General features: G+C 35.1%; 1 pseudogene; it reads left to right on the plus strand.

Annotated features, from left to right (window-relative positions):
• Positions 1–704: 704 nt before the first annotated feature.
• LOC143683266 (zinc finger MYM-type protein 4 pseudogene) overlaps positions 705–27,004 on the plus strand; it is a 46,276-nt pseudogene continuing 19,976 nt past the window's right edge.

The following is a 27,004-nucleotide window of genomic DNA, read 5'->3' on the forward strand; positions in this document are numbered from 1 at the left end:
CTTTCACTGTACCTGGTACTATTGCTGAGAATATAGAAAAACTCAAACTATTTTTGCTTGATATGCTTGAATATTGTTTATATTCAATTTGTATTGCAATCTTGTTTTCTGTTGCTTACCACATCCTGATAATTTTTTAACCAGTGATTTGAATGAAGCCAGAGGGGGTGCTTCCATCCCTTACATTTTAAGATTATATGGTATGATGACCTCGAGGGTAGTATTTAGAATTAAGATTCACAGATGGCCAGTGGTCAGAATGACAACAATGTATTTAAAACAATAAAGGGGGCCTATGTGGAGAAGAAAATTAAGCAGGCAGTGCAAAGAATAGTAAAGATGAGAGAGCCCACATGGCCCTATTCGTTGATGCAATAGCCACTTTTGAGAGTCTACTTTATGCAGATATTGTGCTAGGTGCTTGGGAAACATGAGTAAATCTTAGTTATGGCCCATGACTTCTGAGAGCTTAAGTGTCTAGTGAGATAGGCACAGTAAACAGATGCATAATAAATAATTGCACACATGTAGTATCTGTAAAATTAACTAAAATTCTGTTTGGCACTTGGAGAGAAAAATATGCTTGCAATGAGAAAGTGCAACAGGAGAAAATGCTTTAGATTGGAAAAGTCAAAGCTCTTTGAAGAAGTGGCGTTTAAGCTGATACCTGGAGATGGAGGTATTAGAAAGAAGCACTAAATTTGATGGAGTTCGTGGTGGCTTCCCAAGCTCCAGTTGGAGTCCTTCCTTCACAGGGCTCAGGTGCACTTCCTGCCACTGAAGGGGCAGGTGAGGGGATTCTGTGTCCTAACAATAAATCTCCCTTTTGCCTAAACCAGAGGAAATATATTTCTGTTACTTGAGACCAAAGAATAATTACTAATGTAAATTTAAATGTGGAGTTGATACTTAAAAGGGACTTTATGTGATAGTAACCATAAAATGCATTGCTTGGGTGTGAGGATATTGAAGTTTATACTATGGAAGTTTCCATACTGACAAATTAAAATAAACTTTATATACCTATATTTTTAAATAACCATCTATATTAGTTTAAGTTGAAGGAATTTACCAGAAATAGAATGGCTTTTATAAAGGAAATTTTTAAGTTACAAGCTCACAGTTCTAAGGAAGCAATAGTGTCCAAATTAAGGCACCTTCAAGAGGTTATCTTCACCATCCCTAACACTTCTGTCAGTTGGGAAGGCACATGGCTAGCATCTGCTGGTCCCTTATTCTTGGGCTCCATTGCTTTCAGCCTCTGTTCCTGTGGGGGTTCCTCACTTTGTTTCTCTAGGGCTGGCTTTCATCTCTTGGCTTTCCTTGGCTTACCACAGTTTCTAGTTTGCTTAGCATCTCATGGAAAACCACATGACAATGTTTGCTGAGCTCCAAGCGTCTCCAACCATCCATGCCTCTATTCTTCATGTGTTGGCATCTGTGTTAGCTCTGCTCGCTCCATGAGTGGGGTCACATTTCCATCTAATCAAAAGATCACACCCACAATTGTACTTGCCATATCCCTATGGATATTATCTAATCAAAAGTTTCCACCTATGATATTGGATCAGGATTAAAAGAAATGGCTGCCCCCACAAGACAGAATCAGGATTAAAACATGGCTTTTCTGGGGTGCATAATAGCTTCAAACTGGAACACAATCTTTCCTGAAAAAAAAAAAGCCTATCTGAAATACTGTCTTTGTAATCAGTCCTAAACTTGTGGAATTTTTTGGAGGCAGAAAAAAACTTAAGGAAATGAACTCAGTTTATCAATAAGGAAAAACAGAAGGAAAGAAAAAGAGATCCAGGGATGACTTAAAACTGTAGAATAACTGGGATGAAGCATGGAAGTATGATTCTAGTTTTAATGATTTGTTCAAAGGTACTAGTCAAGTTACTCTCTAAAAACTTAGACGTACTTAAAGGCATTAATAACTCTTTGACTATATTATAGCTTTTTAGTGACAAGAGCAAGTCATCAGCAAATGAACATCTACAACAAAGTTCTTGGGGGAAAAGGGGACATTGCAATAAGATACCAGCAGATTCCACAAAACATAGTTGGAATCTGATCGTTTTTCTAATGTAAATTTTCCTTTATAGATTTGTACTGATAGTTAAACCTTAATTAGATTGTTCAGGACTAGGAATGCCAGCAATCATTAGATAAAATAGCTTCAAAAGTGTGCTAAGCAGCAGTGTTTTCATGAGGACCACATTATAGCTGAAATATATCACGCATTTCTCCAAGGCCAAATGGTGGCATCAAATTGATTACATCCTTTTTGGCAGTAGAAGCTGAAGGCCATTCAGATCATTGCAGCAATGCCCAGTGCCAAGACTTGGACCAACAATTCTCAAGCCTCCTCCAAATTCTTTTAAAGGTGCAGCTTAAGAGAACTTTAAGAGAACATATAAAATGGTTAAATATTGGTTTTCTTAAGAATATGATCATTTAAATAATTCCCTCACTGAAAAAAAAATCTCAGTTTGTCAATTTGTGAATTTTTAATGGAATTAATTAAAATAGAATTTGAGTATATTTGTTGAAAAAGGAAAGCATATTCATATCAGAAAAACAATTTTGGGCATAGTGTTATTGATGACAGGTATAGATTTCTAACTGAGGTAAAATTTCTTCTGATTATACAAAGGCTGACTCAGCAGGTAGACAAGTTTCCCCATCAATATCCCTTCTCATTCATGGACAAGGAGGAAAAAAGTGTAATTTGTGGTTAGTTTTCCAGATCAAGAGTATTGAGTAAATTATGCTTTGCTTCCTTAAAGAAATTTTGACTAGTTTCATCCCAAATAAGGGGCTCAAAGTGTTCAGCTTTAAGCAAGGCATGTAAATGCTAAACCATCAAATTAAAATTAGGAATCCAATTTCAATATCCTGCAAGGTCTAAAAATATTAATTAATGTTTGGCCTTGGGATGAGAGCAAGTTAGAATGCTTTGGATTCCCTCAAGTCCTAGGAGGAGGCTGGGGGGCAGGGATTGGTGAGGCAGAAAGACTATGGCACAGCTCAAGTCCACACACAGTAGGTGACATGAATCATAATGGGTTGGCATAGTATCTAAAAGAGTATAGTGTTCAAATTTCATTTCTTTGACTGAAGGGACAGGAATACTTAATCCCTTATCCTGGTCTGTTGAATCTGATTCTCAGATTTCCAAATTATTTCCCCCCATTGGGGAGAAAGATATGTGGGCTTAGAATAATCCAAGGAAATCTCTTCTGAAAAGGTGAATTGGGGCAGAGGGAACTAACATAAAGAAAATGGATAAATGCCTTAGAAAGGTCCTAACTGAAAGGGTATTGGAGGGAATACAATATGGTTATGTATTTTTTGGAGACTCCCACCATTTGAATTGTTTTGTGCTCTTGAGAGGAAGGTTAAAGATATCTAAGGGATTTAAGACAGGAAAGATGGCCCCATATATATATCAGAGCCTGTATGTTCTCTGAAACTTGCTTTCTTAGTGGGCAAAGAGCATTAGGAAATTTGCTACTGTTTTAGAGTAGTTTGGGGCAGTCTCTTCTCCAACGTCTAGGTTATTTGCTGTAATTGCAAGTACCAGTGACCTGAAAGCTGGTGTCTAGAAAGGTTCATTGGAGGCTTATTTAGCTGCTGTAATTGGAAACTCATGGTTTGTGTTAATTGTACTTGCACTGTTTTAGCTTGGGAGGATTTCTTTTTCTCAACCATTTTCCAGGTGTGATCTAATTGATAAGTAAGATTTACTAAATCATTAGGTTCCATGGTGGCCCAATTTAGTTTCCATTTCAGAGTAGTGTTTAGTTCTTCTGAAAGTTCATTAACAAAAGTAGAATTAAACAAGGTAGAGTTGTCATAGTTAATATGGTCAATACCTGAGAGTTATTTAATGGTTTTCTAGTCTGTTATAATATTCATATACGGGCTTACTGGCTAACCAGGTTTCTAGGTATATTGTTGGATTTTTTTCCAATCAATAATTTGGGGAAAAACTATAAATATTACCTTATGAATTTCATTAGCTAGCTGAAATGCTTCCATTTTGTCCGTAGCTCTTCATTTTGAAAAGTCCTTTAAGGGATATTTCCAATTAGCTTTGCCTATCCAGATTTCAGCATGAACTTCACGAGAAATCATGTGAATTAAATGGTAAAGGTCTGAGAATCCAGAATCATAAATTTGAATAATTGAGTTACTTTGCAAACTCCACTGGTCTTCAGTAGGATTTGGAAAACTTATTACGCTAGAAAGGGAGTTAGGCTTACCTAAGGCATAGAGAAGGAGGAGAGGAAGGGTTTAAAGGAAGATTAGAACAGAGTCAGGAGTTATAATTTTTCAAGCTTGATAGTGCACTTAGATAATCTTTAAATTAGTGTTTGTTTCTTGAAGAGAGGCAATTTTCAAATTAGTCATATGTTTGGAAGCAATTAAAATAAATATCCCATCCAGCTTGTATAATTTTAGAGCATCTACTTTCTAGTTGAATGTGTGAATATACCAGTTTAGGCATATCAAAAGATCTCTGCTGTGGTCATTGTGATGGACTTATAAAAGTTAGAGTCATACATATTTTGTCAATAGTTGTAAATCATATTTCTTATTTCTGTACAATAATTCATGTGTGAATAGATATAGTTTATTTATTCTATTTTGGGGCATTTGATTAGTTTCCAGTTTAGGGCTGTTATAATAGTGCTGCTTAAAACATTCTAAAAATGATATTCTTTTATAGAATATAAGGATGCTTTTTTTTGAGAGGGGTATTTGAACCCCAAATAATAGCTGTTTCCATAAAACACAAACAATTGAATGTTGGCAGTTTCCTAGGGTTCATTCTAATGTCTAGGATTAAAATTGTTGGGTCACATTGTGTAGATAGATAGATAGATAGATAGATAGATAGATAGATAGATAGATAGATAGATAGATAGATAGATAGATAGGTATAGATAGATAGATAGATGAGTTTACCAATATAGATACATATTGATGAGTTTACCAAAATTGTTGTGACAATTTACTATCCACTTCTCCTAGAAGTGTATTATTATTATTGAATTGCTCCACCATGTTTCTAATTTGGTAGATTCTTTTTTCTTTCTCTTTTTAAAATTTTGGTTATTTGGTAGGTGTATAGTGATAACTTGTGGTTTTAATTTGCATTTGACTAATTAAATTAAGCCCTTTTTATATGTTCATTGACAATTTAAATATCCCATTTTATGAAGTAAACTTGAAGTTCTGGATCCATTTTTTGTGAGTGAGGCATGCCCATTTTTTCATGAGAATGAGGTAACATTAATCAAGACGAGGACCCTTAGTGAGAACCTGGCTGGGTTTAAGGGAGGAAAGTTGTAGTTTGAGTTCTCTAAAGAACCTGATGAATGTAGGTACAAAAAGAGAGAAGGGCAGGCCACAGTGGCTTGGCACGCAGAGGGCAGAGTTTTCGTCTGCCATGCGGAGACCTGGGTTTGATTCCTGGTGTCTGCCCATGCCAAAAAGAGAGAGAGAGAGAGAGAGAGAAGAAAAAAAAAGAGAAGACATTAAATGAGGCATAGACAGATATTTTCAACAAGTCCAATCAGTTCTCCACTGGCCTTAAATTCTGCCTTGCATGCAAAAGGAGTTATGAGCATAACTGGGGAAACAAAAATAAGTGTTTTTTTTTCTTCTCTCCTTCCATCATGAAGGATCCTTCTGTGTTTGGTACAGATGGGAAACACATAAATGATCACAGTGCTTTTTTGTTTATATGGTGATTTTCATCAACTTTATAAATATCAAGAATGGAAAAAACCCAGTAATATGGTAATATAGCATTCGGAACACTTTTATTTGGATAATAGGTATTTGCTCAGATATAGAACACAGTGTGAGTGTTAAACTGCACCAGGTAACTCAAAGTTCGGAACATTGTCAATCTTTGTCAATCAGTGGAGTCTAATGACTGTGATCTAACTCTATGGGTCCCCCTATCCCACGGCTTACTTTTCAGTCTCAACAGCTGAAAGGAGTGAAGTCATCAGACTTAATTTATCCACCCTACCCTACCTCAGTCTCTTAATTTGATAAATTATCAAATAGAAATATAAGGGCTGGGTATTGATAATGACAGTGAAAAGGGAAACAAAACATAAAATGCCAATCTCCTTTGGAGAAAAATTAATTTTATCTCCCATGTTACTTTAAAAATTTTAATAAAGACTTTAAAATTTTGTGAAAGAAATTATTTTATAGTTTCATTCAAACTTGTACATATCTTCCAAAATAAATTCCAAATTATGGTTGGTATTAGGACTCAAAATAATCAGAAAATTCCAGAATTAAGAAAATTCTTCATTTATTCCTTGAGGATTCACTTGAGTTTCAGTTCTACATCAAAACTGTACACTGAAGACCACATTTTACTCACTCTCCAAAATGTTCTTCCTCACATTCTCAAGAGTGCAAAGAGTAACCCTTAAAATAAATGGTTTCAAAAATAATGATTTTTCTTATTAAAATGAAAATAACTCAGTTTTAAATAGTAACTACTTTTATAAAAATCACATTTTCAATTATATTCTCAGACCATTTTTACTAAGGATTGCTTGGTAATATTGAATTCTTAGAAGGTTCTAAAATATTTTCCTGGTTCCTTTTGTACATCTAGATTAATTTTTTCATTATTTATAGGAGAAAAATGAATTAAATTAGTATGTTACAATTATTCATATATTAAAGAAAATAAAATAATTTAGATGAGATTTTATGCATGAAAAATCAAATTCGATATAAAATATAAATGAAAGCAAGATGACCCTATTAAATTCTAGGGAGTCCCTGCCTTGTCTTGACTGTTGCCCCAGTGAATTGTGTCATGGATATTTTTTCAACCTAAGGGTTACATGATGCTGGGTCTAGTTCAAGCTTTGTATTCCAGCATTTTTAAAAAAGCTTCAATTGTTAATTCACTGTGAATAAAATAAGAAGAAACTGACTTATGAATGAGTAAATCAATGTTTTATTCATAATAGGAAATAATTCCAATTATTCTCTTACCACAATATGGATTTTCCAGTTTCAAAGTACTTAGGAAGTTCCATCAATAAATATGAGGCTAAGAGCTGAGCGTGGATTTTTGTACTAACACAGGTTGATATTCAGACAGAATATCTCATCAGGCTCCAGTTACATGAAGCCTCTCAGTAAGAATATATATCCTTGGGTTTGCTCTCTTCTGAAAATCATCTAGACATATGATCAAATTTTTAAAGACTCCCTCTACCATTTTTCTAGATATCCTAAAGAGTATACTCATATGTTTATTTGCCATTATTTTTCTATGTTCCATTTCAACCCATTACCAAATAGCTCAATTTAGCAACTATTTGAGTTCTTAATATGTGTAAGGCTCTTTGTTCCACAATATAAAAAATTTTTAAAAGACCAAATAATGCACAGTCCTTTCCCTCAATGAACTTAGAGCCAATCATAATTTTGCAGGCAGTTGTAGATCCTTTGAAATGGAATTAGTAAAATAGAATCGGTTAATTGATTCTGACAACTGACTTGTAGTGATGGTGCAGTGGGAGTATTAAACTAATATTTGTATAGTATTAACTAGCAAATATGAATTTGTTCTTTCTCTGTCCCATCCATTGGAAGTGTAGTTGCCCAAACCTCTCATGTAGGGTTTGGCCTTGCAGCTCGCTTTGGTCAATTAAATCGGTTAGAAAGTCTCAAGAAGAGGCTTTAGGGGGCAATGTATATTTTTCTACAATCCTTTTGTGTCCCTGGGGTCCACCATAAGAACATGAGTCACAGATTGGAAGTGCTCTTTTTGCCTAGGAACCAGAAAGAAAGGATGCTATAGGAATAGGGCCAGTGTGAAGCCTGAAATGGTGCCACAGCAATGGTCCCACGGTTGTTGATATCCAGCAAGGGAGAAGTCAATATTTGTGGTTGAAAATCACTGAGATTAGAAAGTTAATGAAAGCTGGAAAATTCAGAGGGTGCTTTGATATGGTTACTGCATTGCTGCCATGGCACATAGTTAGCTGTAGTTACATCCAGAGAGAATTCTATTGACAGTTAACTCCATCCATTGTTTGAAGACTTTTTCTAATGTCAGTGATGGAAAGTAACACCCTAGATAAAAAGATTTTTTTTTTTAGATTAACCACTCGTTTGTTGGTTTATCGTTCAGAGTCAGTGAACCATGGATTAGTGCTCCAAGGCAAAATGGAACACTAATATATCTGTGAAGATCATTAGATTAAGGAGGGAGGAGGTGGGTCACATAAAACTGGGTGCCTCTATAAATGTTTGGATTATTAAAGTAGGTGGACTGGTCTATGGTAGCCAAGTGATCATTTTTATTTCTTAATTAATAGATTTTATCTTTAGCACAGTTTTAGAATCAGAGAAAACAGCATATAACAGAGTTTCCATATGCCTCCATATATATAGATTCCCTTACTATCTTACTTTAGTATGGTACAATTGTTATACTTACCCAATATTTGTATATTATTAACTAAAGTCCATAGTTTATTCAGACTTCCTTTTCTTTAATGTTCTTTGCTGTACCTGGGTCACATCCAGGATCCTATGTTTCCTTTGTTGTCATGTGACCTAGGCTCTTCTTAGCTATGACAGTTTCTCAGACTTGTTATTGAGGAAATTGAAAGTTGTCAAGCAATACTGCTTGGGCATTTTGTAGAATATCTGTCTATTGAAATTTATTTGTTTTAATGATTAAACTATGACTATGATTTTTTTGGAGGAAGATCACAGAGGCAAAGTGCCATTCTTATCATATCATATCAGAGGTACCTACTATCAATCTGATATGCGAATATTAATGTTGACCTTTGTCACCTGGCTGAAATAGTATTTATCAGGTTTCTCCTGTAAAGTTATTCTTTTTCCCCTTTTTCATACTGTACTCTCTGGAAGAGACTCATTGTGTGCAGCCGACATCTAAGGAGTTGTGAGTTATGCTATGCCTCTAGGGTGGAGTATCTATATAATTTATTTGGAATTCTTTTGCATAGGTGATTTAACTCCTCTCCACTAACTTATTTAATAATTTATTTAGATCATTTTTCACTCATTAATACTTATTTTATAACTTGGATTATAATCATAATCCAAATCTACTTTATGTTCTTGCTCAAACAGTTCCAACTTTGGCCATTGGGAGTTTTTTCAATTATTTCATGTATCCCTTTGACATAAAATATTTTGTGAGATGTGTTTAAGCATTCCTTACTTTCTGGAACTACAAGATCCTCTAGGTGAACCTTGTGTATTTTCTGCCACTGTCCTAGAATCAGCCATTTCTCCAAGGAGATCTGCTTCCTTTTAATGGATAATGGGTATTAAAAATCGAGATGTGGACACCAGGTAACATTTTTTAGACTCTTTCAGCTGACAGAGGCCAGAAATATAAGTATTTATACTAACCCATGTATATACACATACCTGTAAATATACCCATATGTAACCATCCTTATTTTTATTAAATTAGACATGAATTCCTACTGATGTCTCTAATTAGAATCCATTGCCACATTGGATCATTCTATCTTCTTCCCTCATTTAACTGTGAGTTTCTACTCCAACCGTGAAAAATCTGCCTCTCATCTTCCATCATCCATTTACTTACCTGTTCAATCCTAGTTTATATGTATGACAGTAACAGAATTGTTTACCTTTACTCATGTCATCACTACAGTACAATGCTGTTTTAGTCTGCTAAGTCTGCCAAAATGCAGATGCCATAAGATGGGTTGGCTTTTAACAATGGGGATTTATTAATTTACAGGCTTACAGTTTTAGGGCATGAAAATGTCTACATGAAGGCATCATCAAGACAATACTTTCTTTCTGCAGACAGGATACTGGCTTCTGACTTCTCTATCAGATGGTCAGGCACATAGCAATGTCTGCTCATCCCTCCCTTCTCTTCCAGCTAATGTTGCTTTCAGCTTCTGGTGTCAGTGGCTTCCTCTGTTTCTGTGGCATTCTCTCTGAGCTTCTGTGTCTTTTGTTTCTTTCTTTCTCTCTCTCTTTCTTTGAATTCAATTCTCTTTATAAAGGTCTCCAGTAAGATAATTAAGACCCACCCTGAATGAGGTAGGTCACATCTTAAGTTTCTATTCACCATAAGATCCTACTTATCCATAGGTATGGACTAACTTTAAGAGCATACTTTTCTGGGGACCATGAAGCCTCCAAACCATCACAAATTCTGGTGTGTGGTTAATTTTGCCTTAGTCATACAGACTGCATTCATTTCCAAACTTACTTAGTTTGGCACTCTCTCTGCCCTCATGCCCAGTGAGGTTGTTTCAAATATTTGTAATATGGTTAGGTTTTCATGCACAGTTTTCATTCTTACCTGGGATCCCCAACCTACTAAATGATTTTTTTTTTCAGTTTTCATGCATTAAAGTTTACTCTTTGTATTGTAAAGTTCTATGGGTTTTGATAAATGCATGTCCTTATACGGTATTACATACAGACCAGTGCCACTGCCATAAAAAATCCCTATGCTTCACATTTTCATCCCACTCAGCATCCCCTGGACCCCTGGCAACTAATTGATCTATGATTTGTTTTAAGGTAAGTTTTTTGAAAGGTGTAATAACAAAAATATGCTAATAACATGCTAATGTTCTACTTTTTAGCATATGAATGTCCAATTTCCCAGCACCATTTGTAGGAAAGACAATTCCTTCTCTAATAAATTCCCTTTGCTCCTTTCTCAAAGATCATTAGACTTATTTGCATGGCAATATTTCTGGGTTATTATTCTGCTCCATTGATCTGCATGTCTTTACTTTCCCTAATGCTGTGCTTCTATTAGCTGTAGCATTATTGTAGGTCTTGAAGTTGAGTAGTATTAATCTCTACTTTTGTTCATTTTCTTCAACACTGTACTGCCTATTCTGACTTTTGTCTTTCCACCTAAACTTTAGAAACATTTTGACAATAGCTACAAAATAGCTTGCAGAGGTTATTGGGATTTCATTAATACCCAGATCACACTGGGAAAAACTGACATCTTAGCAATATTGAGTTGTCTTATCCATGAATACGGAATATCTTTTCATGAATTTAGATCTTTGACCATATCTTTAACCTTAGTTTTATAGTTTTCCACATATAGATCTTGGGTATCCTTTTGACTAGACATAAGCCTAAGTATTTCATTTTATACTATTGTAAATGGTATTTACAGTGGTTTTTTGTTTTTTTTTTATTTTAATCAAGCCATTTATTTTATTTATTTATTTTTAATCTTATTATTTCTGTTATCAATATTTTTTTTTATTTTTTATTAATTAAAAAAAGAATTAACAAAATAATTAGAAATCATTCCAATCTACATGTACAATCAGTAATTCTTAATAGCATCACATAGTTGCATATTCATCATTTCTTAGTACATTTGCATCGATTTAGAAAAAGAAATAAAAAGACAACAGAATAAGAATTAAAACAATAATAGAAAGAAAAAAAAACAAAAAAAACAAAAACAAAAAACCTATACCTCACATGCAGCTTCATTCAGTGTTTTAACATAATTGCATTACAATTGGGTAGTATTGTGCTGTCCATTTCTGAGTTTTTATATCCAGTCCCGTTGTACAGTCTGTATCCCTTCATCTCCAATTATCCCTTCTCTCTTTTTTTTTTTTTTTAATTAACGGAAAAAAAGAAATTAACCCAACATTTAGAGATCATACCATTCTACACATGCAATCATTAATTCTTAACATCATCACATAGATGCATGATCATCATTTCTTAGTACATTTGCATTGGTTTAGAAGAACTAGCAACATAACCGAAAAAGATATAGAATGTTAATATAGAGAAAAAAATAAAAGTAATAATAGTAAAATCAAAACAAAACAAAACAAAACAAAACAAAAACCTATAGCTCAGATGCAGCTTCATTCAGTGTTTTAACATGATTACTTTACAATTAGGTATTATTGTGCTGTCCATTTTTGAGTTTTTGTATCTAGTCCTGTTGCACAGTCTGTATCCCTTCAGCTTCAATTACCCATTCTCTTACCCTGTTTCTAACTCCTGCTGAACTCTGTTACCAATGACATATTTCAAGTTTATTCTCGAATGTCCGTTCACATCAGTGGGACCATACAGTATTTGTCCTTTAGTTTTTGGCTGGATTCACTCAGCATAATATTTTCTAGGTCCATCCATGTTATTACATGGTTCATAAGTTTATCTTGTCTTAAAGCTGCATAATATTCCATCGTATGTATATACCACAGTTTGTTTAGCCACTCTTCTGTTGATGGAGATTTTGGCTGTTTCCATCTCTTTGCAATTGTAAATAATGCTGCTATAAACATTGGTGTGCAAATGTCCGTTTGTGTCTTTGCCCTTAAGTCCTTTGAGTAGATACCTAGCAATGGTATTGCTGGGTCGTATGGCAATTCTATATTCAGCTTTTTGAGGAACCGCCAAACTGCCTTCCACAGTGGTTGCACCCTTTGACATTCCCACCAACAATGGATAAGTGTGCCTCTTTCTCCGCATCCTCTCCAGCACTTGTCATTTTCTGTTTTGTTGATAATGGCCATTCTGGTGGGTGTGAGATGATATCTCATTGTGGTTTTGATTTGCATTTCTCTAATGGCCAGGGACATTGAGCATCTCTTCATGTGCCTCTTGGCCATCCGTATTTCCTCTTCTGAGAGGTGTCTGTTCAAGTCTTTTTCCCATTTTGTAATTGGGTTGGCTGTCTTTTTGTTGTTGAGATGAACAATCTCTTTATAAATTCTGGATACTAGACCTTTGTCTGATATATCATTTCCAAATATTGTCTCCCATTGTGAAGGCTGTCTTTCTACTTTCTTGATGAAGTTCTTTGATGCACAAAAGTGTTTAATTTTGAGGAGTTCCCATTTATTTATTTCCTTCTTCAGTGCTCTTGCTTTAGGTTTAAGGTTCATAAAACCGCCTCCAGTTGTAAGATCCATAAGATATCTCCCAACATTTTCCTCTAACTGTTTTATGGTCTTAGACCTAATGTTTAGATCTTTGATCCATTTTGAGTTAACTTTTGTATAGGGTGTGAGAGATGGGTCTTCTTTCATTCTTTTGCATATGGATATCCAGTTCTCTAGGCACCATTTATTGAAGAGACTGCTCTGTCCCAGGTGAGTTGGCTTGACTGCCTTATCAAAGATCAAATGTCCATAGATGAGAGGGTCTATATCTGAGCACTCTATTCGATTCCATTGGTCGATATATCTATCTTTATGCCAATACCATGCTGTTTTGACCACTGTGGCTTCATAATATGCCTTAAAGTCAGGCAGCGCGAGACCTCCAGCTTCGTTTTTTTTCCTCAAGATGTTTTGAGCAATTCGTGGCACCCTGCCCTTCCAGATAAATTTGCTTATTGGTTTTTCTATTTCTGAAAAATAAGTTGTTGGGATTTTGATTGGTATTGCATTGAATCTGTAAATCAATTTAGGTAGGATTGACATCTTAACTATATTTAGTCTTCCAATCCATGAACATGGTATGCCCTTCCATCTATTTAGGTCTTCTGTGATTTCTTTTAGCAGTTTTTTGTAGTTTTGTTTATATAGGTTTTTTGTCTCTTTAGTTAAATTTATTCCTAGGTATTTTATTCTTTTAGTTGCAATTGTAAATGGGATTCGTTTCTTGATTTCCCCCTCAGCTTGTTCATTACTAGTGTATAGAAATGCTACAGATTTTTGAATGTTGATCTTGTAACCTGCTACTTTGCTGTACTCATTTATTAGCTCTAGTAGTTTTGTTGTGGATTTTTCCGGGTTTTCGACGTATAGTATCATATCGTCTGCAAACAGTGATAGTTTTACTTCTTCCTTTCCAATTTTGATGCCTTGTATTTCTTTTTCTTGTCTAATTGCTCTGGCTAGAACCTCCAACACAATGTTGAATAATAGTGGTGATAATGGACATCCTTGTCTTGTTCCTGATCTTAGGGGGAAAGTTTTCAATTTTTCCCCATTGAGGATGATATTAGCTGTGGGTTTTTCATATATTCCCTCTATCATTTTAAGGAAGTTCCCTTGTATTCCTATCTTTTGAAGTGTTTTCAACAGGAAAGGATGTTGAATCTTGTCGAATGCCTTCTCTGCATCAATTGAGATGATCATGTGATTTTTCTGCTTTGATTTGTTGATATGGTGTATTACATTAATTGATTTTCTTATGTTGAACCATCCTTGCATACCTGGGATGAATCCTACTTGGTCATGATGTATAAATCTTTTAATGTGTTGTTGGATACGATTTGCTAGAATTTTATTGAGGATTTTTGCATCTGTATTCATTAGAGAGATTGGTCTGTAGTTTTCTTTTTTTGTAATATCTTTGCCTGGTTTTGGTATGAGGGTGATGTTGGCTTCATAGAATGAATTAGGTAGTTTTCCCTCCACTTCGATTTTTTTGAAGAGTTTGAAGAGAATTGGTACTAATTCTTTCTGGAACGTTTGGTAGAATTCACATGTGAAGCCATCTGGTCCTGGACTTTTCTTTTTAGGAAGCTTTTGAATGACTAATTCAATTTCTTTACTTGTGATTGGTTTGTTGAGGTCATCTGTGTCTTCTTGAGTCAAAGTTGGTTGTTCATGTCTTTCCAGGAACCCGTCCATTTCCTCTAAATTGTTGTATTTATTAGCGTAAAGTTGTTCATAGTATCCTGTTATTACCTCCTTTATTTCTGTGAGGTCAGTAGTTATGTCTCCTCTTCCATTTCTGATCTTATTTATTTGCATCCTCTCTCTTCTTCTTTTTGTCAATCTTGCTAAGGGCCCATCAATCTTATTGATTTTCTCATAGAACCAACTTCTGGCCTTATTGATTTTCTCTATTGTTTTCATGTTTTCAATTTCATTTATTTGTGCTCTAATCTTTGTTATTTCTTTCCTTTTGCTTGCTTTGGGGTTAGCTTGCTGTTCTTTCTCCAGTTCTTCCAAATGGATAGTTAATTCCTGAATTTTTGCCTTTTCTTCTTTTCTGATATAGGCATTTAGAGCAATAAATTTCCCTCTTAGCACTGCCTTTGCTGCGTCCCATAAGTTTTGATATGTTGTGTTTTCATTTTCATTCGCCTCGAGGTATTTGCTAATTTCTCTTGCAATTTCTTCTTTGACCCAGTCGTTGTTTAGGAGTGTGTTGTTGAGCCTCCACGTATTTGTGAATTTTCTGGCACTCTGCCTATTATTGATTTCCAACATCATTCCTTTATGGTCCGAGAAAGTGTTGTGTAAGATTTCAATCTTTTTAAATTTGTTAAGACTTGCTTTGTGACCCAGCATATGGTCTATCTTTGAGAATGATCCATGAGCACTTGAGAAAAAGGTGTATCCTGCTGTTGTGGGATGTAATGTCCTATAAATGTCTATTAAGTCTAGTTCATTTATAATAATATTCAGATTCTCTATTTCTTTGTTGATCCTCTGTCTAGATGTTCTGTCCCTTGATGAGAGTGGTGAGTTGAAGTCTCCAACTATTATGGTATATGAGTCTATTTCCCTTTTCAGTGTTTGCAGTATATTCCTCACGTATTTTGGGGCATTCTGATTCGGTGCGTAAATATTTATGATTGTTATGTCTTCTTGTTTAATTGTTCCTTTTATTAGTATATAGTGTCCTTCTTTGTCTCTTTTAACTGTTTTACATTTGAAGTCTAATTTGTTGGATATTAGTATAGCCACTCCTGCTCTTTTCTGGTTGTTATTTGCATGAAATATCTTTTCCCAACCTTTCACTTTCAACCTATGTTTATCTTTGGGTCTAAGATGTGTTTCCTGTAGACAGCATATCGAAGGATCCTGTTTTTTAATCCATTCTGCCAATCTATGTCTTTTGATTGGGGAATTCAGTCCATTGACATTTAGTGTTATTACTGTTTGGATAATATTTTCCTCTAACATTTTGCCTTTTGTATTATATATATCATATCTGATTTTCCTTCTTTCTACACTCTTTTCCATATCTCTCTCTTCTGTCTTTTTGTATCTGACTCTAGTGCTCCCTTTAGTATTTCTTGCAGAGCTGGTCTCTTGGTCACAAATTCTTTCAGTGACTTTTTGTCTGAGAATGTTTTAATTTCTCCCTCATTTTTGAAGGATAATTTTGCTGGATATAGGAGTCTTGGTTGGCAGTTTTTCTCTTTTAGTATTTTAAATATATCATCCCACTGTTTTCTAGCTTCCATGGTTTCTGCTGAGAAATCTACACAAAGTCTTATTGGGTTTCCCTTGTATGTAATGGATTGTTTTTCTCTTGCTGCTTTCAAGATCTTCTCTTTCTCTTTGACCTCTGACATTCTAACTAGTAAGTGTCTTGGAGAACGCCTATTTGGGTCTAATCTCTTTGGGGTGCGCTGCACTTCTTGGATCTGTAATTTTAGGTCTTTCATAAGAGTTGGGAAATTTTCAGTGATAATTTCTTCCATTAGTTTTTCTCCTCCTTTTCCCTTCTCTTCTCCTTCTGGGACACCCACAACACGTATATTTGTGCGGTTCATATTGTCCTTGAGTTCCCTGATACCCTGTTCAAATTTTTCCATTCTTTTCCCTATAGTTTCTGTTTCTTTTTGGAATTCAGATGTTCCATCCTCCAAATCACTAATTCTATCTTCTGTCTCTTTAAATCTATCATTGTAGCTATCCATTATTTTTTCTATGTTTGCTACTTTATCCTTCACTTCCATAAGTTCTGTGATTTGTTTTTTCAGTTTTTCTATTTCTTCTTTATGTTCAGCCCATGTCCTCTTCATGTCCTCCCTCAATTTATCGATTTCATTTTTGAAGAGGTTTTCCATTTCTGTTCGTATATTCAACATTAGTTGTCTCAGCTCTTGTGTCTCATTTGAGCTATTGGTTTGTTCCTTTGACTGAGCCATATTCCCAATCTTTTGAGCGTGGACAGTTATCTTCTGCTGCTGGCGTCTGGGCATTTATTCAGATTTCTCTTGGTGTTGGACCCAGCAAGGTTGTAATATTTTTCTGTGAAATCTCTGGGTTCTGTTTTTCTTATCCTGCCCAGTAGGTGGCGCTCGTGGCACACGTTTGTCTGCGGGTCCCACCAGTAAAAGGTGCTGTGGGACCTTGAACTTTGGAAAACTCTCGTCGTCCTGGGGGTTCGCTAGCCGAAGCGGCTTGAGCCGGCCCGGGGTCCGTACGCAGGGAGGGTTGCTGGTTGCTGCAGCCAGGGAAAGAGCCCGTCCGAATTTCCTAGTCGGCCCTGGGCTACAAGCGTGGTGGGAGGGTGCCAGCGGCAGCGGCCCGCCCGAGAGAGTGCACGTTCCCCAGGAGTCACGGGGTCACCATTCTCCGCGGCCTGGGGGTTTCCGATTCAATTCTCTCAGTTGGTCCGGGGGCTGCGAGTGGTGTGGGCGCCAGTCGCCTTGGTTTCAGGGGACCACCTCTCCAATTCTCCCAGCCGGCCCGGGAAGGGGGAAGGGAGTAACTCCGGCCGCTTGCCACCCCGCCCGGTAAGGCCCGCGCGCCTCGGCGATCTCACCCGAGCTGCTTCTCTCAGCCAGCCAGCCGTTCCAGGATGGGGTACGCTGTCTTTTTTATCTCTGTTGTGGCTTTGGGTGCTTTCTGTATCGTTTCTACTCCCCTAGTAGGTGTCCTGGAGAAGAAACTAAGATCCGCGCGTCTTACTAAGCCGCCATCTTCCAGGAAGTCCCCTATTTACTGTGTTTTTACATTTCAAATTCCAATTGTTCATTGCTGTTACATTGGATAGCAATGAAATGTTTTTATATAAACGTTTTACCCAGGGACCTTATTATAATCATGTTACTTTTTTGTAATTCTTTGCCTGCTTTATAAAGATAGTCATGTTGTTTGTGAACATGAACACACAGTTTCATTTCTACCTTCCCCAAATGTATATATTTTATTTCCTTTTTTGTTGTTGCGTACTCGCTAATTCTTCCAGTGTTATTTTGAGTAACATTTGTGAGAGGGAATATTCTGACCTTATTCACAAATCTGGGAAAGTTTACAATTTCTTACTGTTAGCTGTAGGTTTTCTGTATATATTCTTTATCAAGTTCCCTTCTATTCTGATTTAGCTGAAATTGTTTTATCATTAATAAGTGTTGGATTTTGTCAATTGTTTTTTCTGCATCAGTTGATATGCTCTTATGATTTTCTTCTTTTGCTTTTTTGATGTAGTGAATTATATGAATCAGTTTGTAAATTTTGAATGTTGAGCCAGGCTTGCATTCATAAATCTCATTTTGTTGGTCATGATGTATGATTCTCTTCATACATTGTTGGATTTGATATGCTAATATTTTTGTTATTAGTTTTGCATCTATGTTTATAAAAGGTATCGGTTTGTATTTTTCTTTTGTTAAAATTACTATCTGGTTTTAGTATTGGGTAATACAAACCTCATAGAATAAGTTAGGAAGTATTACTTTTGCTAAAGGGGTGGTAGAAAATTGGTTGCATTTTTTCCTTGAATATTTTGTAGAACTCACGAATGAAATTTTCTGGGCCTAGTATTTTCTTTTTTGAACAGTTATTAATTATTCAATTTATTTAATTGATACAGATCCTTCTTTCTTTTATAATACATGCATTCAGTACTTAAAATTTCTCTCTAAGCACTGCCTTTGCTACATCTCAACATTTTTGAAAAGTTGTATTTTTTACTTTCATTTAATTAAAAAATTTTAACTTCTCTTAAGACTTCATTCTTAGATAATGGGCTATATTGAATTGTGCTGTTCAATCTTTAAATATTTTGTAAATTTCCATCTATCTCAATGTATGTAAGAACATACATTGTATAATTTCTTTTTTTCATTTAAGTTATGTTTTATGGTCCAGAATGTGGTTTATCTGAGTGAATGCTCCATGTGAGCTTGAGAAGAATATGTATTCTGCTGTTGTTTGATAGGGGAGTCTATAAATGTCAATTAGATCACATCAATTAATGATGTACTGCCAGTTAGCTATATCCTTACTGAACATCTATATGCTTAATCTATCAAATACTGAAAAGGGTTCTGAAGTCTCCAATTATAATAGCTGATTAGTCTTTTTTTTTCTTTTTTGCGTTCTATAAGTTTTCCCTCACATATTTTTACACCTGATTGTTAGGGCCACACATGTTAAAATTTGTTATGTGTTCTCAATAAATTGAGCCCTTTATCGTTATGTTATGACCCTAATTTTAACCCTGATACATATATATATATATATATATATATATATATATATATATATATATATACACACACATATATATATTGGCAATGCAGTCACTTTTATCTGGATTTACTATGGATACTTCTGCTTCATTTTAACTAGTGTATCTCATGTTATGAGAGTATATCTCACTGCATTCCTTTTAACCTCCAGGTTTTTTGTATTTAAAGTGTGTTTCTTCCTTACAGTGTATACTTGAGTCTTGTTTTTTCTTCAATCCATGTCAACAGTCTCTTTCTTGTAATTGGTATATTTAGACCATTCACTTTTGCCATGTTTGGATTGATATCTATTCTGCTTTTAACTACTTTCAATTTTAACATGTTCATTGTTTCTATGCTTTTCTTCTTTTTTCTGCCACCTTTGGTGTTAGATGAGCATTTTATGTGATTCTATTTTTTTCTCTTCCCTTAGCATGTAACTATATTTCTTTAAATTTTAGTGGTAACTATAGAGTTTGAAATATACATTCACAATTGATCTAAACACACTTTGAAATAACACTATACTGCTTCCAGGCAACGTGAGTAATATAACCGAATATTTCCAATCCCTCCCTCTAGTTCCTTATAATATTGCTGTCATTCATTTAACATTTCTGTATAATGCAACAACCCAATATATCATTACTATTATTTCTTTTATAAAATACTTAAAATAATTTCAATATTTCTTATTTTAATTCATCTCTTCATTTATTCTTTCCTGTTATTCTCCCTTTATATATTTAGATCCAAGTTTCTGATATATCATTTTCCTTTTCTCTGAAGAAATTTTAAAAATATTTCTTGCAGGTCAGTTTTGCCAGCAACAAATTCCCTCTATTTCTGTTTCTCTAAGTAATTATTTATTTTTCCTCAATATGTGAAAGATAATTACACTGGACAAAAATTCTGGACTGATGGGAGATTTTCTTTTCTTTTTTTTTTCAAATCTTTAAATATTCCATTCCACATTTTTCTTGCTTGTACAATTTCTAATGAGAAATTTGATGTGCTGTTTTTCCTTTTCCTCTCTAGGAGAGTTTATTTCCCTGAGTCATCCCCAAGATTTTCTCTTTGTCTTTAATTTTCACAGTTTTAGTATGTTATGATTAGGTGTACTTTTTAAGTGTTTATTTTGTATGGTGTTCTCTGAGCTTTCTGAATTTGTAGTTTGGTGTTTTTATTAATATAGGAAGATTCTCTGCCATTAATAATTCAATTATCCTTTTGCTTTTTTCCTCTCTCTTCCTCTGGTTTTCCAAGGTGTTCTAGTTTGCTAGCTGCCAGAATGCAACACACCAGAGACGGATTGGCTTTTAATAAAAGGGGATTTATTTTGTTGGTTCTTCAGAGGAAAGGCAGCTAACTTTCCACTGAGGTTCTTTCTTATGTGGAAGGCACAGGATGGTCTCTGCTGGTCTTCTTTCTAGGCCCCTGGGTTCCAACAACTTTCCCCGGGGTGACTTCTTTCTGCATTTCCAAAGGCCTGGGCTGAGCTGCAAGTGCTGAGATGAGGAATGCCGAACTGCTTAGCTGTGCTATGTTGCGTTCTCTCATTTAAGCACCAGCCAATTAAGTCAAACGTCACTCATTGCAGCAGACACGCCTCCTAGCCGACTGCAGATGTAATTAGCAACAGATGAGGTTCACCTATGATTGGCTTATGTCCGCAGCAACAAGACTAAGTATGCTCACCTGACCAAGTTGACAACTGAATCTAACTAACACACAAGGTGTGTAACACACCTTTGAAATTGTGCCACTCCTCTTGGATATTCTGTTCTATTTAATTTCTTTCTTTTCTCTCTTTACATTTTAGTTTTTGGAATTTTCAATGTGCATATTTTCATGCATATTGATTCCTTAGTCATGTCCAATCTACTGATGTTCCATCCTATCAAAGGCATTCTTCATTTCTCCTTCAGTGTGCTTTATTTTTTTTCTGGCATTTCTTTTGATTCTTGCTTGAAATTTCCATCTTTCTGTTTACATTGCCCACCTCTTCTTCCATGTTACATATTTTCCATTAGAGTTCCTAACATATTAATTATAGTTAATTTATATTTCCTTTGTGGTAATTCCAAATTCTGTGTCATATCTCATGTTGGCCATCATGTTTTCTTTGACTATTTAGATTGTGTTTTTTTCTGTATTTTAGCATACCTCATAATTTTTTGTTTGAAGTTGGACACAATGTATTAGGCAATAAGGGCTTAGGTAAATAGGCCTTTAATGGGACATCATATGTTAATAGTGTGAGAAGCCGGCATGTATTTAATGTTTGCTGTGGCTGTAGGTACCACAGGCTTCGGTTTCCTTTAATGTCCTTGCTTATTTTCTTGGAGTTTCACTAAGAACTCCTTCTTAAATAGACCCTACAACTGGTAACTTTTTCAGTTGTAATATTCTCTTATTATACTGAAGTTAAGTGGTGTTAAGGAATGGAAGTGGGGAAGCACCCTACAATCTTGTGACTAAGTAATGCTCTTTATGTTGGACTGGTTTCCTGCATCTTCTGAAGTGTTTTATAACCATTATTTCCTCTCTTTAGGTGAACCAGATGAGAAGGAAAGCTACAGTAGGTTGGAGTTGGATAATTGCCTTTTTCCCAAAAAAGCATAAGGCTTTGGTGAAGTGGCTTCCATTGGAGAATAGGCTTTTGTTATATAGAATTCATTTCAAAATGGTTAATTTTTCCCTCACTCTGCCCTAAATTTAAGGGGAGTTTTCCTTGGGTCTTCACTGTGAAAACCTGGAAGGTTTTCTGGAGGTCAGATCCACCGAAGTTAGTCCCGCCCTCAAGACTAGGCCTCCAGGTATTTCATTCGCAAATTAATCCACAAAGCCCCCAGCAATTTATTGAAATTACTGTTTATATTTTTCTAACAGTTTATAGCCTCTGCATCTTCTGTTCCAGGTCAATTGATCTTTGATATTAGCCATGATTCTTTGTATTGTCTATCACTCTAGGTTTTGGGGTGATGGTTTAGCTTTTATTCTTGTAGGGATAGGCTGGTAATTTTCAAGCCCTTTACATGGCAGAGTGAAACCAGAATTTCCAGCTGTAATCATTTTCAATTTTCTGTATACCTACTTGCATTTTGTTTAATATAGCTAAATTCTTATTTCCTTGTTGCATTCTTATATAAGATGAGTGTTTGGGAACTGTAGCATCAGAATTATACCTCCTTTTATGCTGTGTGTATGGGATGTCTACATATATGCCGGGAATTCTTCTCTTTAGTTGTCTAGCAAACATCAGAGTTTACCTCTTATTTTGTTGTCCGCACCATAGCAGCGCTATATAGGGTCAGCCATATCCTACCCACAGTCACACAAACAAATGCACATATTCAATGCCATCTTGGCTAAGCCTTTAATAAATCTCAATCACAAGGAACAGAACCTTTACTCTAAAATATGCCCTGCCAATTTGTTATTTGAGAACTAAAGGAGTTTACCTGAAGACTTTCTAAGACAGGCCAGCATTTGAGTGTCTTGTGAGCTTTAAGTTGAACTTTTGCTCTATTATTTAATCCTGTTGTGTAACACTCTTATCTAGGTATTATACAAAAATGCTATCAATTTTTAGAGCAATTTGAAGCAGAGATAGCTGTGATGGTAAAAGTTTGCTACTATTGAGATATAGAGACACTGGAGGTCGAAATAGTTGGAAATATGCTGGTATATAGGATTTATTATTACATAAGAGAGTGCTGAGTAAATTGAAAAAACTCTAAGTCCAATCACAGCAAATAGGAGTTAATTTTATATTACTTCTTAGTTAGGTACTTCAAATTTTTAAATTTCTATCAAAGCATTAGAACTTTGAACAGTTATTAAATAATCATTAATTCCCTTGATACAAACCTAGAGACAGTAAGGATTTGGTAATGGATATAAATATTAGGACACTTTATGACATGATGGCAGATGAAGAATAATTAAACATTGATTATCATGCAGGTAGAACAGTGTTAGAATTATATCTAGCAATATTTAATGATTTTGCATTTTATAGTTACATAATATTATAATTGCATTTAATTACATTTATACATATACATATACATGTATACTATATAAACATGCACATATGCACATCCCAAGATATTGCCTGAATTTTCCAGGGTACTAGAGATATAGATAAAAATGACTTAGTTCTCTATTCCATCATTGTAGAATTACACAGGCATGATTTCTCAAATTCCTTATTACTCTAGCTACAATTTTCTCTGTCCATAGAAGTATTCTTTGCATTTGGAATTTATGGCTTTTCAAATTTTGTGCCATGAGGCTGGGGGTAGAGACAACAGATCACTCACCAGTTTCCCCAACCTCTCCATGCAAACAACTACAGATATAAAGTGCATTGCATATGTAGTTTGGCCATGTGAGAGATCACAAAATATTTCATATCAAACAATGTAAAACTGTCCGAAGATGTTTGCATTCTGAAGAATACTTTACCCATTCTGATGTAGGGAACTTGGAGATTCTCATAGGAAATATCACTCAATTTAGCATCATGATTTCCATCACCTCCTTGATCCTCTCCTACTACAATTCTCAAGCTTTCTTGCCTGTCCCTCACTCTTAAGTAACAGAAACAAATCTCTGTTTTCCTCACATACAGTAGCTTAGCTCTCCCATTGGTTGTCTGTTTCTTTCCGACATTCACCATCCAAGGTAGCTCTGAAAGGGATTTCCCTAAAGATTTTCAAAAATTTTGATGTTAGCTTTAAAAAAAATGTTCCCTCCCTCTCTGTCTCTCCTTCCTCTGTTCCAAGTCCTCCATTTTACATTTAAACACAATCACACACAAGCACAGAAATACAGTACTGGCATTCTGATCCATTGAAATTGTTAAACTAAACTTCAACTATAATCTATAGTACATTCTGTGCAATTAATAGCAATTTTAAATTGCTATATTTAAAGCCAATTTTATGGACATATTAAAATGATATCAGAATTTTAGAATTTTGACTCATAATTGAATTCTCCATTCCTTACAAGGAAAAGTTTAAAAACTCGGAGGAATAGAAAAATGCTCATGAATATATTTTAGACAAAGGAAAAGTGAATGTGTTTACTCATATGGGAAACTTGAGGGATCAAGCTCCTTCAATTAGGATAAATGTTAAGCAGAAGGGGATTTGGAGGACCCTTTCACAAATATGCGCTTACTAATGCCCCTGCCATTTTAGGCTTTTGGTAGATCACAAACTGGGACCTCCATTACACCATAGAATTGTATACATTTGATTTAATTTCATCCGTTTTGTCAAAATTGTGTTTCTGGTCTGTCATACTGATACTGCAACAAATCGAATGATTATTAAAGGGAAGTTAATAACCCTTTCAATTAATATGTATTTCCTAATACGTTCTATGCTCTGGGCTATGTACTGAGGACACAATGATAAATAAAACATGACAGTGAAGGATGGTAGAGGAAACAAACATAAGAGCGAAAACAATGCAGTGTATCAATTGCCCTCATTTCTGTAGGAGTAAAGCGCCTACGTCAGTTCCCTTACCCTGGATTTGCATCTACCAGTACCTTGCCAGCTGAGCCAGAGATGGCTTCTGACATATGACAACTGGGTTTGGATAAGGCCATGAGTTCTGTTTGAGTAGCTGCAAAGGTTTCCCTCCCCCATGGATTTAATTGTAGATGAATTATCAGCTGCAGTGGAAACCAGAGGGTTATGAATCTGAGGAAAAGTTTGGTGTGTATATATATCTTGTCATCTAGTGGAGTGAGGCTGGGTGCAGGGATAGACTATTGCATGGTAATTTCTATGAGTGTCCCTGGCTTCCTTTATTAAAAATCGGGAATAACCGAATAGGTTAACTGAGTTATCCCTACTCCAGAGGTAGGTAGAAGGTTGCCAGTCTAGATGGAAGAAAAGATTCCTGGCCTGCCTTGCATGTTGGTATGTAGCTCATTCTTATACGTCAGGTTGATAGATTAAAGGCACGTGCTTTTTTACATGTTTTCTTCAAAATTTCACCCTGAAGAAGAAAAACTGAATTTCAGTGAACTCCGGTGATAAAATTAACTTCCCAGCTGAGGGAAAAACAGTGAGAGAAGGATGTTCCCTTCCATTTATTATGCCATCCTTCTTGCCTCAAGGAAACCTAAATTGTAATGTCATAAAACAATGTTCTGCCTGTTTTGTACTTTTTATAAAATGAATAATAAAGTATGGATTATTTTGTTTTTGCTTATTTTGTTCGATAATGCTCATGAGATCTATCCATTTAATCAACAGTTTGCTCATTTTCATTGTTAGAGAATACTGTATAGTGTGAATATACCAAAATTTAGCTATTTCTCTATTGATAGACATGTGAGTTGTTTGCAACTTTTGCCATTATAAACAGTGTTTCTATTAACATTCTTGTATATATTTCATGAATGAACATACACATTTCCATTTGATGAATAATTAGGAGAATTACTGGGTCATAGGACAAGTATATATATTTCCCAAATAATTTTTCAAAGTAGTTACAGTTTCTCAAAACCTTACCACTATTTTGCATTTGGATCTTCTATATTTTTATGTAGAAAGATAATTTTGCACTTTGATTCTAATTTTTATTTCCCTAATGAATAATGAAGTTGGGCACTTTTTTGGGTTTTTTTTGGCACAGGCAGGCACTGGGAATTGAACCCTGGTCTCCAGCATGGCAGGCAAGAGCTCTGCCTGATGAGACACCATTGCCCTGGGCACTTTTTCATATGTTTATCAGATGTTTGGATATCCTTTTCTGATAATACATTTTGAAAAATTTTGTTCTATCTTGCTCTTATTGATTTGTCAGAGTTCTTTATGCATTTTGGATTAAGGTCCTTTCTCATGTATACATATTTTAGCCATCTTCTTCCTTTTTGCGACCTACCTTTTTACTCTCTTAATGGCATTTTTTGATGAATAGAAATGTTTAATTTTAATTTAGTCTAATTTATTAACCGCTTTGTACGTGCTTTGAAATACATATTTGCCTATCCTAAAGTCGTGAAAATATTCATCAATATTATCTTCTAGAAGCTTTATATATTTTTAATCACTCATACTTAGGCGTAAAACCTTGAATTATATGTATTACATGAGACAGGTCAAGATGAATCGTGATCCTTATTTCTACCAACTACAGAAAAAACCTTCGTTTCCCCATTGCTCTGAAATGCCAGCTTTGTCATCAATCAAGCATTTATATATCTGTTTATAGATCTAGATTTACCTGTCTGTTTAAAGATGTTTTATTTTGATATAGTGGTCATTGTGTCTATCATTTCTCTGATACCAAGGTTTAATTAACATTCCTTTACAGAAATCAAGTTTCAATATGTGATGGTATGATGTTTCTATTTTGTCCTTCTTCAAGTTTGTCTTACCTATTTTTTTTTTTTTTTTTTTTTGGCATGAGCAGGCTCCGGGAATCGAACCCAGGTCTCGATTGGCAGGTGAGAATTCTGCCACTGGGCCACCATTGCACGGCCCTGTCTTACTCATTTTTGCTTTTAATTTTCAAATAAATTTTAAAATCATCTTACCAATTTCCAGAATTTCATATGATTGGATGGACAAAGGTATAACAATCAGTTTTTTAGTTCATGAATGTGCTATATCTTTCTATGTATATGAAATTCTTTAATTTTCCTTAGTGATGTTTTAAATATTCTGTGCATAATTGTTAGGGCTATATTGAGATTTTGGCTTATGCTATTTTCTTCCAGAC

This window comes from Tamandua tetradactyla, chromosome 5 (assembly GCF_023851605.1).
Source record: "Tamandua tetradactyla isolate mTamTet1 chromosome 5, mTamTet1.pri, whole genome shotgun sequence".
Lineage (NCBI taxonomy): Eukaryota > Metazoa > Chordata > Mammalia > Pilosa > Myrmecophagidae > Tamandua > Tamandua tetradactyla.